An 11448-nucleotide genomic window follows, 5' to 3' on the forward strand; every position below is an offset into this window, starting at 1 on the left:
TTTGTAATGCATGTGGGGAGGCATTTTGACTGAGGACACTTCCCTGATGTCTGTCAGAGGATTCATGCTGTCTAGAATGTTTATAAATGTAAGGAGTGTGGGAGGATCATAACTGTCTAGACTATGATTCTGATTCCTTATGTGAAGTTCTGAGAGTAAGTCCCCATGAAAGGAGATATCTCTCCCCTGTGCTGAACCCTCTATGGGAAGAAAGATCAATGTTATCCTCCCATGTGCCATCTGGTATGGAGAGGATTTGGTGCTTGAACTAGATGATAATACAAAGTGCGTGGTGTTTTTGGGAGAGCCTTCTTATTAACTTTGATCCCTGGGTAGATGGCATGCACAAGGCAATGAATGAATGGCCATTGGATGAGCCTGATGTGTGTTGGCTGTGCTTGAGGAATGTGCCACAATGTGAACTGTGTTCCTGATGTTGCTGGTTACTGCCTCTGCTCGTGTTCATCAGAGTAGCTACTGAAGTTTGAAGATTTGGAATCTCATTAATTTTTTAAAAGCCTGGGAATTACCTGTGGCAGCTATTGATGCTGTATGAGTGAGGATAAGCTTTCTCATTTCTTTCTGTAAATGTGATAGATTTAAAGTACAGAATGAGACTTAGATTTGGGGTTTGACCAAAGTGGAAATTCATTTTCTTGGACTATATGATATGAAAGTTTTATTTTTATTGTCTTTTTTTGTTCATTGACAGAGAAGGAAAAACACCTGCTGAAAATAAAAATGCCAATTGTTTGTAACAACCCTCTAACTTGTGGGTGGCTGGATGCAGAACAGAGCTAAAGGCAGGAGAGTCAGGAATAAAAAAAAACCTTAAATTTCAAAGTGAGGAAAATGGCTTGCAAGCAAGGAGGGAATGAGACATGTATTGGGGCCCTGTCCATAATGGAGGGACTAAAGGGAGTGGGAGAAGATCTCAATACTTATACCAGTTGCTAGGTAGTGAGCTGTAACTCTGCCAATGAGGGGTAACAGCAGTAATGATGCGATTTTGAATCATCAGGACTTTATGACCGGAAGACAGGTACTTGTCAGTACTTGATGTGTGCTGGTCTGAGCTCAGAGAACACCTGGTCACGGTCAAAGTAATACAGTAATTATGAGATTTTGCCAGAACTTGAGCAGATAAGATTGTTGTGCCAAGCTCACGGCACAAGCTTTCTTGCTGGGCCTTAGCTCTGGCAAACACTATATCTCCTAATATCTTGCTGAAAGTAAAATTTTAAATTAAATTCTATAAATTGGGTTTAGAGCAAGGCCAAACCTCCTGAGATAGAATGTGTTGACCACCATTACATACAAAAGAAGCATTAAAAAATCCTACAAATAGAATAAATTGAAGGGAATGGCAGTGGTGGATCAGATGAAGAAGCTTTGGACCTTTGCACTTCCTTCCCATCCCCTGCTACCACAGACCAGGCAGGTTCTCTACCCACAGGAGAGGGAGTTGTGCAGGGGGAGCTAAAATTGGTGGGAAGACTTAAACATCAGCAGCAAGCATCCCTGCAGTGGTCAGGGAGAAAATGAGTTGGCTCTCAGTAGCCACCATTGAATATGTCATCTGTGCAAAGTTCTACTGTCGAATATGAGCAGACATTTATCATTTCATGAATTTGTTTTAAATTATTTCCCCCCACCAAGTGGTGGTTGGCAGGGAATGGAGAATGTGTATTCACTTTTTAGTAAGGAGACTGTTAGCAAGTAAAGATTTCTCAGATACAAGGAAGGGCTATAGGATGGTGGGAGTTGAAAGCTGCAGTGGGTAGAGGGAGTAGGAATTTGAGAGGTGTTTGGAGAACAGAGAGCAAATGAAGGCCATTTCAACCCAAAACTGAATATACTTCAGAGTAGTTGGAGCCCTGTGTGAGTTATTGACCCTCTTAAACCATCATCTGTCAGTACTGGATGCTGATGTTCTGCTGCTTTTGGGAGCTGAGTGAATTCATTTTCACCTCATTTCCTTCTCCCTTTATAATGCATGATAAACTCACATTACATTTAAATTGTGTTCGTTTGCTGTCTGCACTTTTATTTACTTATTTATTTGCTTTTTGGAGGTCAATTGGGATTAAGTGACTTGCCCTAGGTCACACGGCTAGTTTTTGTGTTAAGTGTCTGAGGCTGGATCCGAACCCATGTCCTCCTGATTCCAGGGCCGGTGCTGTATTTACTGAGCCACCTAGCCACACCATGTCTGCACTTTTATGATGGGTTTTGGCTGCCAAAAAGAAATAATAAAATAACCCAGTTAATTCTGTGACATTCTAAGCAAGTGTTTGCTGTCAGTGATTGGGCCTCTCTGGGGAAGGTGAAATAGGAAAATCTGAAACCTAACCTTGGACTTGACCAGGATCTTCCTACTTAAGGGTTCTCCTGCCCCCCCCCCCCTTGAGAAACAGAAAGGGAGGACCTATGTGCTTAATTACGTTAGAGATGGGAGGGATTTTTTTCACCTGATACATGCAAAGTGGTTTGTGGAAATCGCCACTTACTCCAAACGACAGAAGTAAAAGTGGTTTGGTTCCAGTTGAGATGCAGTTGCAATGAGGGGCAACTTTGCATTTCTGTCCCTGCAGCTACCAGAGGAGTGGCAAGGACCTGGAGTGGTGGCGTCAGACTGCTGAGGTCTGGTGCGGTGGTCCTAATGAAGGAACAACATCTGGAGGGTGCCCTGGGAGGCCCTCAGTCTCCTGCTCGGGCTGGTAAAGGTGTCCTTGGGGCATTTACTCTTCCTCTCTGGGCCATGTCTATAAGTCCAGGGGAAATCAAGAAATGGGATAGGGCCGCTGGGCCAAGGATTAACTCTGGGGCTGGTGACCAGGTGGCCTGTGCATCCATCTGACAATTTGGGGATTTCCTCCCCAAAGACCCCATTTGGCTGGGCGTCCTTCTAAATCCACTGTGGAAGCCTGCCACTCCTTCCTGCAGAGCCTGGGCTGGCCTCCTCCCATGCACAGGACGTGTCCAGAGCCATGACTGCTCTCCAGCCTCTTTCATGAGAGTCTAGTCCCAGGGCTTCTCTCTTCCCCATGTGCACCCTACTGGCCAGGGCCCCAGAGCCCTCCGTCCCCCACAACAATCTCCCGGGACAGGTCCTGTAGACCCTTTGATTGGTGTGACTCTGAGAACCTTCCTTGATTTGAAAAAATACTCTGTCCCCTAATAGGCTGAATGTGGTCACCTAGAGCCTGTGATGGGAGGCTTGTTTCTTAGGATTGCCCACACCTTGTTGCTTTGTGATTGGGCAGTGGGTCAAGAGGGTTGTGGCATTCTCTGAGTCGGGAGAAGGCTATATATACCCTGATGTGAGGTTTTGTTTTGGGGCTCACTTTGAGAAGAGTTGTGTGATTTGACCAGATGAGACTCTGGGCAGCTGTTGAGTCCCCCGGCTTTGAAAACCCAGATGTTGGTGCTTCCCTCTCTGGTAACTGACTAGGTATGGATGTAATGGTCAGATCTTGGAAGTCTGTCTGCTGATCGGTTTCTCTGCTTGTAACTTGTTTGTATTCTCTGAAGTTTGGAGTGCTGACCTTTTCCCCCTGAACTAGGTAAATGACATATGTTTGATTAAAGCAGAATTGTTTACCCATTTTCAGTTGGTTTCCTTTAGAAAAGCAGATCTAAGAACCTGTGTTGGCAGCCACCCTGGGTATGCTAGGGTGCTTGCTGCTACAGCCCTCAAGGAGCTTATATACTAATCAGAGAAGTATGCTTTTCTAAAACTTTGTATTCATTTAATTTTTTATTTATGAAATAAGCATTTCCAAAACATCATATAATTTAAGGCATTCTCATTGGCTTTTTGGATCTCTTTTGCCATTTAAGTTAGTCTATTTTTTTTGTTTTCTCTTAGAAAAAGATATATTGTGTATAATTTTAGAGTTCATTTTGAATTCTAGTCCTCATATTGAATGCATGATATGTGAAAATCTTCTTTAAATACTATTATATATATACATATATATATATATTGCCCCCCACTTACATGTTAAAACAAATTGTAAACTTTTTAAAAAGTTTTGAGTGCCATATTCTGTCCCTCCTTCCCCACTCCTCAAGATGGTAAGCAACCAGATATAGGTTATGCATGTGCAATCATGTAAAACATTTTATAAGAAGACTCAAAGAATGAAAGTGAAAAATATCATACTTCAGTCCATGTTCAGACAATATCAGTACTTTCTCTGAAGTGGATAATATGCTTCATCACGAGTCCTTTGGGATTGTCTTGGATTATTGTATTGCTGAGAATAGCTAAGTCATTCATAGTTCTTCATTGTACAATATTGCTATCGCTGTGTACAATATTCTAATGGTTCTGTACACTTTACTTCTAGAAACACCCTTAAAGGCTTTTCTGCTATTTAGTGGCATCATTTAGGATGTTCATGAAAGCACCCAACCCAGTCCAGGAACTCGGGTCTCACTGAGCTTTATCAATTTCCTCCTGGATTTTCCTGGACCCTGAGACTTGTTTACTTGCTAGATTCAGAAATTTCTGAAAAAAGACTATTTCCTCCCCCCCCGCTATTGGATCTTCCTCCAGTCTCATTTCCTCTTTTCCCACAGTTGCTACATAATCGAGGTCACAAGAGCTTATTTGGTATTTATGAGAGAAGGTGAGGAAGAAGGGAGTACTAGAGAGCTGGTCTTGGACTTAGGAAGACTTGGGTTCTTGCCTCTGACACAATGGGGGTGTAACCTGAAGCAAGTGAATTACTCTTTCAGTTCTTTCACTGCCTCTAAAACTATACAGTTCAGAACGGTTGCCAGTTTGTATTGGTAGAGAGTTTTTCCCCTAGTAGTGCCCTGTACTTTAAAATTCAAGACTTGAATAGTAAAGTAATAGAACTGGAATTCAAATCTAATGTGCTCTTTCCAATACTCCATGTTGTCTGTCTCTAGTTTGACCTGCTGAGTCAAGAGCATTCGCCCATTCTACAATTCCCAACACACCTTTCTAACCAATTCAGCTTACGTTTATATTTCACTTTAAAGTTGAATCATTATTTTCCTTTGGATAGCATAGCAAGTTACTGGTGATCCACCAAATAAGATAAATGAAGAACTTCCTCTCTTGGTTTAGTGAAAACAAGCAAACGCAAAGGGCATAGTCAGTGTTTCCATCACCTGAAAAATTAAAATAAATCCAATATACATCAACTGCAAGGTCACAAGGGGGAGCACCTTTGTCTTCTGAGCACCTCTGTCCTCTGATAATACTTCCATTCAGTGTCACAACTTTTTTTTTAAATTAACTTCTAGTTTACTTCATTTCTGCCAGATTTTGGGTTACAAATTTTCTTCCCATTTTTCCCCTACCCATCTCCCCAAAATAGTGGTCCTCCAGGATATCCCCTCCTCTTATTTCCCAATTACATGTAAAATAGTATTAATAATAGTATATATATATATATATTTTAAACATTTGGTTATAAAACTTTGAATTTCAGATTGATTCCCTTCCTCCCTTGTCACCCACCCTTACTGGGAAGATGAGCAATTCAATATAGGTTGTACATGTGTAGCTAATGCAAAACATTACCATAGTAGATATATTGTAGAAGACTGATTATATTTCCCTCCCTCCTATCCCATCTCCCACTTGATCTATTCTCTACTTTGGTCCTGTCCCTTTTCAAAAGTGTGTGCTTCCAACTTCCCTCCCCGCCAGCCTTCCCTTGCTTCCATCATCCTCCCTCTCATCCCCTTCCCCTCTCCTCTCCTGTAGGGTAAGATACCTTATTTAGTGTGCATGTCATTCCCTCCCTGAGCCAAATTCAAAGAGTATAAGGTTGACCCATTCCCTTATGCCTTCTTACTCTTCCCCTCCATTGTACCCATTTTTCCTTGCCTCTTCTTTATGAGAAAGTTTGCCCCATTCTGTCTCTCCCCATCTCCTCTCATTATAATCCTCTCTCACCTCTTTGCCCAGGGTCACATGGCTAGTAAGTGTTAAGTGTCTGAGGCTAGATTTGAATTCAGGTCCTCCTGACTCCAGGGCCAGTTCTCTAGTCACTGCTCTCTATTACTTGCTATTCCTTTTAAATATATAACAAAATTATCAAATTTTAAATATAAATTATTTATTAAATTAAATATTAAATAATGTAATAAATTAAATATTAAAAATAATTAATAATAATTGATTATTAAATTTCCTTTTCTCCTACCCCCCACCCTGTAGATGTATATCATTAGATACAAATGTATATGTGCATGTATATGTATGTAAAATCATTCTATTCATACTTCTTTCTGAGAGAGGAATATAAAATTGTAAAATGTATGTAAAATCATTCTATTCATCAGTTCTTTCTGGGAGAGGAATTCTTATGTGCCTGCTATATACTAGAATATATTGGGATACAAATGAATAAATGAAATAATCCTTGTGGTAAGTGAAAGATGAAATGTCTGAGGAAACAAAAGTTCAGTCTTTTTGGCATATCATTTTATTGAGCAATGCCTGGCAATTGCACAACTAACTAGAACCAGGCCGCTTCCCCAACTTAGGTCTGGACCCTGTATATAGGGGGAGATGTAGTTTTGGGTGCATTAAAAATGACAACCAATTAATTAAAAGCTAATAATACAATATTATGTAATCTGATTTCTAATTGGAGGAAAGATTAAAGACTTTTCATGTTGGGAGGGGGAAAGGCAACAGGTTCAATTTCTGAAACGAGAAAATGAGGTGTTCCACTACCCCCAGGAACATGGAAACAATAACTAATTGTGTAGTATGGGGCCAGTTTTCAGATAAGACATATGGGTTGCTTGAGATGTACAAGTGTGAGAAAATTTGTTACACATCGCTGTTTTTGGATCTAACTGGGGTTCTGGTCAGCATAACCTAGGTCCTAAATTAAAGGTCTCTAACAGCAGGTAGGGGTCATCTCATTTCCCAGCTGCACAGGGCTAGGTTCACACAGTGCAATAAGATTTTCTCTCAAGTCCCACCGATGGGGTGCTTGGGATCTATATTTGTAACATCAGTCTGTAAAACTTTGTAACATCAATTTGTAAAACCAGGTTGTAAAATCACACTCCATCCCCCCCGTCCCCAGTCTCAGAGCATTAACTCTGCCCCTTTACCCCTCTTCCCCGAGCCTCAGAGCAGGAACTCTTCCCAGCAACAACTATATCAGCGTGGAACAATAACTAACTATTCCTATGAATCCTTCACTAAAGTATCTATAAACATTCCAGCTCAGGCAACTATGATCTCCCCCTTGGATAGTGTCCCGCTGCCCCCATGAATCCTTCAGTGCCCTATCTCTAGGTTGACTCTTTGGCTGCCTCAATGAATCCTTTAGGACCCTATCTCTGGGTTAACTCCTTAGCCTATTATCCACTGAGTCTCAGTTAGCCTTGGTTCCCTGACATTAATCTTGTCAAACATGACACTGATAGGTAGCAGACTGGGCACTTCTCCATCAGCCCTTGACCCACCTAGTTAGCATAATTGGCATGGGTTCTACTATGGATTACCCTATAAAAACCTTAATTCTACCCCTTTAAGGTTGCAGGTCCCCTAAGGATCCTTGCCCACTCACTGTAAGGTGTATAATAAACTTTTACAACTCTGACTAATTAGGATTGAGCTGAATTCTTTCCAGACTGAATCACAGGTTCTGGTCTTAAGATAAGATCAGAGTTCCTGCTGAATCTATTGGGAGCCATCCCTCATCAACAAAAGACAAATTCATCCTTAGTAAAAGACTAGTGATAGTAGCCTTCTCAAGTGAGAAGGCAAGAGAATAGCTCTGAAACCTTTGAACAACTAAGAACTTTAGGAAAGAGTCAGAAAGGCAGGTTTGCTCAGCTCTTTATTCCTTTCAGAGAGCAGAGAATTTACTGAAGATAAACATCTTGATTGTAAAAGGTATGGGAAGGCCTTTAAGAGGGAGAAGCATCTTTCTGTCTGTCAGAGAATTCATGCTGGAGAGAAACCTTATGAATGTGCTGAATGTGGAAAGGCCTTCAGGCGTAAGGAACATTTTACTGTGCATCAGAGAATTCATACTGGAGATGCTTTATGAATGTAAGCAATGTGGGAATGCTTTCCCTTACAACTCATATCTTAGCATCAAAAAATTCATACTGGAGAGAAACCTTATGAATGTAGTGAATGTGGGAAGGCCTTCAGGAGTAAGACAGAACTTAGAGAGCATCAGAGAATTCATACTGGAAAGAAACCTTATGCATGTGCTGAACGTAGAAGGGCCTTCAAGAACAAGTGAAATCATACTGTGCATCTGTAAAGCCTAGCATGAGCAGCTTTCCAGGGGGACTGCTGCTGTGAACAGCTTCAAGGTACTGATTACATGTAATTCTAGTGAACTCTCTCTTTAATATTTATCCAGTAACAAATCAGAGTAAAACATTCACAGAAAACAAAATGCATTCATTCACAATGTTCACAACTTAACAATTTCATATTAAAATGGCCACATAGTTTTCGCTAGGTCACACAGTTTTAAGTAAATCACATTGATTTAGTCAGTCACAAAGTACAAAAGTCAATGTCCTCGGGGGCGGCGAGGTGGCTCAGTGAGTAAGAGCACTGGCTCCAGTGTCGGGATGAGCTGGGGATCAAATCCGAGCTCAGATACTTAGCACTACATCCAGAAATAACTGGCCGTGTAACCTTGAGCAAGTTACTTAACCCCGATTGCTTTAAAAAAAAAAAAGTCAATGTCCTCCATCCATGGAATGTAATTAAGTTACAGCTTCATCAGTCACTAATTACTACCCAATTAAGGGGTATTGGAAAGTACAAGGTCCACCCACCCCAGGTTACAAGTAAGTTACAGTTTCATCAGTCACTACTCAGTATTAAATACCCAAGGAGAAGTCTTTTCATCCTGACTGGAGGCAGGCAGCTCCTATGTGAATCCACCAAACTGTCACCTGGATTCAAAGGCAGACACCTCCCAGTTCCTTGTCCAGCTCTCCATGCAGTTCCTGCTTCATATTGAAGCTCACCATGTCCAGTCCACCTCAAGTCCTTCACAGTTTCTGTTCCAGGAAGACAAAGCTTAACAAAGCCACAGACAAAGTACTGACACCACCGTCATGCTTCCTCTGGCAGCCCTCAGAAGTCTATAAGCACTATAAACTTCTCAAAATCAAAATCACTTCCTTATGTTCTCAAAATTAAAATCAGTTTCTCCAACTTGGGCCTATCCTCCACATGGCTTGCTCCAAGAAATTCTTCCACCACAAGTCTGAGTTCTGCCACCACAAGTTTGAGTTTTGCAACCACAAGTTCTAGTTTTTCTCAATTCTCAGTTTAGCCCTCAGTCCAGCAGTAGCAGCCCAGATGCTCACTGACAGAAATTCTCTGTCTTTGTCTCTGTTTCCCTCTCTTCAAATTTCATTACTATTACAGCATCAGAAAATTCAAACTGGAGAGAAATTTTATAACTGTAGTGAATGTGGAAAGGCCTTCAGGAGTAAGGATCACCTTATAGTGCATCAGAAAATTCATGCTGGAGAGAAACCTTATGAATGTAGTGAATGTGGAAAGGCCTTCTCGTGAAATGTACATCTTCACGTGTATCAGCAAATGCATATTGGAAACATTCTTTTTGAATATAAGGAGTGTGGGAAACCTTTCACATACAACTCAGAACTTATTTGACATCAAATAATTCATACTGGGGTGAATCCTTATCAATGTACTGTATGTGGGAAGGCCTTCAGGAGAAAGGCACATCTTACTAGGCATCAGAGAACTCATACTAGAGAAAAACCGTATGAATGGGCATACTTAAGCACAGTAGAAGGAGGTGAGAAACAAGTACAGCATCCCTAAATGTCAGCATATGTCCAGTAACCATGGGTCACACTGTATATCCTGAGTGGGGAGTCATGCCTCCTTTCCTCTAAGTCTTTTTTCCATGCCTTGCTATATAGTAGAGGGAGAAGAAATTGTACAAAATAACAGTGAGAGGAGTTTGGAACATGTATGAGGCCTTGTTCCCATAGGCAGATGGGCCAAGAATGTGGCATAGATGATTTATCATAAAGATAAGGGGAATCTGCTAATGGTAAGGGAATTGGAGATAGTAGAAATGTTTGTGTTATACAGCTCCTTTGACATAGACCTGTATTGATGTACCAGTCCAAATGTTCATATGGACTATTAGTGCCCAACCTGTTGTAGAGCCTTTTGAGCTCCTATTGGTCTGAACAGTCACTGTTGGGCACACTGTAATTTGATCTTGACATGCTGGTGTCATTTTGGTCCTCTTTGAGCACAAGGGACAACCATGACCACACTGATACCATCCCTAGGTGAAGAGGCTGTTAGATTGTATATGGTAATACATCTATGCTTAGTTTCCACCAACGTTGTTTCAAAGTTTTCTCAAGCAGCTTTTGTAATGTAGTACAAATATAGTAGTCAGTGACTACTGTGTCTTGTGTACCTCATCTATTCCACTGATTGTACCTGCCAAGACAAACCCAGGAACTATATGAATACAATTGCAAGACACTTTTCACACAAGTAAAGTCAGATCTAAACAAATGGAAAAACATTAATTGCTTATGTATAGGTTGAACTAATAAAATAAAAAGGAGAATTCTACCCAAATTAATTAATTTTTTCATGACATTGATCAAATAAAAAATTACTTATAGAGCCAGAGATAATAACAATTCATTTGGGAGAATAGTTAAGAATCTCAAGGATATTGCAAAGGAAAGTGGCCTAGCCTTACCAGATTTATAACTATATTATACAGTGGCAATCATCAAAATTCTTTGGTACTGGCTAAGAAATAGAGTGGTCAGTCAGTCAAAATAAGGTTGAAATAAGTACATGATTTTAGACATAAAGGGTGATACCATAAGCAAATCAGGAGAGCAAGGAAGAGTTTACCTGTCAGATTTATGGAGAAGGGAAGAATTCATGACCAAACAAAAGATGGAGAACATTATGAAATCCAAAATTTTGATTGCATTAGTTTTAAAAGATTTTGTACAAAGCCAAAGCAACCAAGATTAGAAGGCAAGCAGAAAGTTGAGAAGCAATTTTTACTTGCCAGTGCTTCTGATAATGGCCTGATTTCATTCCCTAAATGAGAAATGGTCAAGGAATATGAAAAGGGAGTTTTCAGAGGAAAAAATTAAAGATGTCTATAGTCAAATGAAAAAAAAGTTCTAAATCACTGCTGATTAGAGAAATGCATATTGAAACAACTCTGAGGTACCTTCTGTAGCAGCAAGCACCCTGGAGTCCCTAGGGTGGCTGCTCACACAGGTTCTTGGATCTGCTTTGTTAAAGGAAAGCAACTCAAAATGGGTTAACAAGCTTACTTTAATCAGTCAGACATATGTCGTTTACCTTGTTCAGGAGAAAAGGTCAGCACCCTGAACCTCAAAGTATACAGGCATAATTATCAAGACAGAAACATC

General features: G+C 40.6%; 1 pseudogene; it reads left to right on the plus strand.

The window, feature by feature from the left end:
* LOC138171506 (zinc finger protein 585A-like) overlaps positions 1-11448 on the plus strand; it is a 44097-nt pseudogene that overhangs the window by 8640 nt on the left and 24009 nt on the right.

Source organism: Petaurus breviceps, unplaced genomic scaffold, assembly GCF_028583685.1.
Source record: "Petaurus breviceps papuanus isolate PSGF00001 unplaced genomic scaffold, PetGlider_PUasm1.0 446, whole genome shotgun sequence".
In the NCBI taxonomy this organism is placed as follows: Eukaryota; Metazoa; Chordata; class Mammalia; order Diprotodontia; family Petauridae; genus Petaurus; species Petaurus breviceps.